Below are 3,993 nucleotides of genomic sequence, written 5' to 3'. Positions count from 1 at the left end.
ATAAGGATAAGCTTGAGCATTTGAATGCGAAATTGGAGCAAACACTGACACTTCCGTCGCTCAATCTTTCTGCTGATTTTAAAGCGACGTTGAAAGTTGTCCATTCCGAGATCCTCTCCTTACTGGCCAAGAATGTTGAACTGAAGGCCAAAAGTACTCAATATCTTCGCGCCGTATCTAAAAAAGAGTCTTTGTTTCTAGAGATCAACAAAGCTGAGGATGAGTTGAAAGGAATCTCTTCCGAAGTCATGATTGAAGACTCTTTGATGACTAGTTTGGCTACTCTGATGAAGGAGCTTCATGCCAAGATGGACGACTGTAAAGCGAGAATGGCTGCTAAAAAGCGTAATGCCTCCCAAGGAATCGAGCGAACTAAGTCTTTGGTCGAGCAGTACAAGAAGTTGGAAGTTGATGATGATGTTGTGGTTGAATTGAATATCACTTCTTCTCGGCAGAGCGAGGACTGGGGGAGACTTAGGGAAAGAATTCGTTTGGTATAGGGCGAATTGTAATTAAGACATATAATGCCTTAACTTTTTCTTTTTGTAATTTCATATTGACTTTCCTTTTGTAACATTGTATTGATATGACAGCAGCCATCATTGTTAATGAATAACTATTTTAGCCTCTTGTGTATTTATTGACGTTTGTCTTTTAATCGTCAATCGCTCAGGCATTTAACTGCTTTATGCTAAAAAGTTTTGCACATTTTCTCTTGATATTTCTGCCCGACTTTGGGCCACTTAATCCCATTTACTAGACACGAATATGGCTGCTCATATTCTGTCTTTTCACCTTCACCCCCTATAAATGCACATCATATTCTGTCTTTTCACCTTCACCTTCTATAAATGTACGTATACTTCATACTTTCCATCTTCATTTCCATTTTCTTCTTCAAAAAATCAATTTGCTGCCATTGCTTGGCATTTCTGACAATCAATCCAAAACTTACGTTTTCCATGGAAATGGATCATATGATCCGCCCACTTTGCCATTTTTCTTGATGTCACATTTGGTATGGGAGATATAGGAAATATTCTTTGGCCAGCAGCAAAGTTCTTCCCATCGTCTCCGTTCCTACAAGGAGTTCAATGATGGAAGACAATTTTTGGGGTGCTTGCAGGCCACCTTGCTTGCTGAGAGTGCTTCTCAGCCTCCTTACCCGTCGTTGCAGCGATGCATTTAGGAAGGAAATGTGAGAGCGCTTCGTCTTCCTTTCTGCTTGCTGAGAGTGCTTCTTGGCCTCTCTGCTTGCCTTTGCAGCAGTGCGATCAGGATGGCGATCAAGGTCAGTACACCCTCTTACTCGGCGATTTATTGGGAGATTAGTTTGCTCTTAATCGTAGTTTATATAGCATTTAGCATCTTGTATTCCGCAGCTTTGTAATTAACATTTGATAATAAAGGAATTTATTTGAACGTATTTTGCTCTGACGCTTTTTACTCTAGGATCGTTCAATATGATTTGGTTACGCTTTTATTTGTTCACTTTCCTATAAAGAAGGAACATACTTTTTCAAATATTTGCTATTAATGAACCTCATGTGCTTGGTGCCGTCTAAATCTTCCAAATGATAGGCTCCTTTAGACAATATGTTATTCACTTTATATGGTCTTTCCCAATTGGAAGACCATTTGCCATACATTGGATCTTTGCTATCCAAAGGGAGTATTGTTTTCCAAACCAGTTCGCCCAAGCTGAATGACTTGGCTATAACTTTTTTATTATAAAATTTAATCATTCTTCATTTTTGAACTTGCAATCTATCTAGGACGTCTAACTTTAATTCGTCCAACTCTAATAAGTTTTGAACCAGTGATTCGGTATACTCATCATCAATTAACTTATGTTGCAAACACACTCTGATCGATTGCACGTTGATTTCCATAGGCAAAATGGCTTCCTGTCCATAAGTAAGTTGGAAAGGAGTAATTTTGGTACTTGACCGAGGCGACGTCCTATAAGCCCATAAGGCCTTGTTCAGACATTCGTGTCAATTCCTAACATTTTCATCTATCATTTTCCTTATGATATTTTTTAGAATCTTATTAGAAGATTCTGCTTGCCCGTTGGATTGAGCGTAATATGGTGTGGAGTTCACTAATCTAACTCCAAACTCGCTCAAAAATTTATTCACTTGATCCCCATTTAAAAATGTTCCGTGATCTATCATCAAAGTTTGTGAAATTTCAAATCTATAAATGATGTGATCACGGATAAATTCTATAACATTCTGCTGGGTGATCTCCTTTAAAGGTACCGCCTCTACCCACTTAGTCAAATAATCGGTTGCAACTATAACAAAAGTATGTTGTTTAGACGATGGGGGATAAATCTTCCCTATCAAGTCTATCGCCCAACCCTTGAACGGTCAATGTTTAATAATAGGTGCCATCTCTCGTGCTGGCGCCCGTTGTATTGGACCATGCCTTTGGCATGCTAAACAACTCTTTGCATACTGAACGCATAATTCTCCCATCTTTGGTAAAAAATATCCACTCCTAATAATTAACCATCTCATCCTTTGGCCAGCTTGATGAGCTCCACATATCCCTTCGTGCACTTCAGCCATGATCGTTCTGACTTCTTGCAAACTCACACATTTTAGCAGTATACCATCAGAGCATTTCTTGAACAACTTTTCATCTATCAGTGTATAGTTTAGTAAACGCAATTTCATTTTTCTACTATCCCTTTTATTAGGTTCTTTAAGGAACTCCTTAATCTCTGCCCTCCAATCTATTGCATCTCCATCTTGTATGCAATGAAGTTCAATCTTTCTCGTCCTTCTTTGGATCACGGGCAATATTGTTCCATACTCACAAGCAGACTTCCAATTTAAAACCTTTGAGTACCCTAAGGTCATCTGGGCCAACTCATTTGCCACGTCATTGTATATCCTATTAACGCATTGAAGTTCTACTTGGTCGAATTCTTTTAATAACTCTTGGGCGATTTCATATTGACTCATGATGGAATCACTTTTGCATTTAAAATCACCAATCAGTTTGTGAATTACCATTTGAGAATCGCCTCTAATGTTTACATTTTTTACCCCCATATCTATCATTAGTTCTAGGCCCACGATTAAGGCTTCATATTCGGCCTGATTGTTGGTGCACATCCTATCCAAAGTGAATGCGAACTTATAGCAAATCCCTAAAGGATTTATTAATGCTACTCCTACTCCTGCACCTTTAGAGATTTTTGACCCATCGAAATACAACACCCAAGGTTTTAGCTCGAATGAATTGATTTCTAATTCAATTTCTTCAGGCATGTCAAGGCATGGATGATCGGCTAAAAAGTTAGCCAAAACCTGATTTTTTACTGCCTTTTGGGGTATGTATTGTATTTCGAATTCAGATAAAACTAACGTCCAAAGACCTACCCTTTGGTGTAAAATGAGGCGAGAGCACATATACTTAATCAAATTTACTTTAGAAATCAAATAAACGGTTACGGGCCTTAAATAAGCCCTTAATTTTGTACATGTGAAATACAATGCAATACATAATTTTTCGATAGCAGAGTAATTACATTCACATTTTGTTAACCGTCTACTCAAGTAGTAAATCGCCCTCTCTTCACCAAATTGGTCTTCTTGCACGACCATTCCAGCTATTGATTCTTTTTCAGCCAATACATACACTTTCATTGGCCGTCTTTGGATTGGTGACACCAACACTGGTGGACTTGATAAATATGTCTTCAGGCTTTCAAAAGTCTTTTAATGTTCTTCTTTTCAGACGAGTTCGTCCTGATTTTTCAACTTTAAAAACGGCGAAAAGACTTTAGTTCGCCCTGTACAGTTAGAAATAAAGCGTCTTAAAAAATTTATTTGGCCTAGAAACCTTTACAATTTTTTTTTGTTGCTAGGTGGTTTGGCCTCTAAAATGGCCTTCGTTTTATTTTTATCAAGTTCAATCCCTCTTTTGTGTACCAAAAAATCAAGAAAGTTCCCTACATTAACACCAAATGCACATTTC

The sequence above is a fragment of the Olea europaea genome, unplaced genomic scaffold (assembly GCF_002742605.1).
Source record: "Olea europaea var. sylvestris unplaced genomic scaffold, O_europaea_v1 scaffold502, whole genome shotgun sequence".
NCBI lineage: Eukaryota > Viridiplantae > Streptophyta > Magnoliopsida > Lamiales > Oleaceae > Olea > Olea europaea.
Note: the sequence above shows the minus strand (reverse complement) of the source record.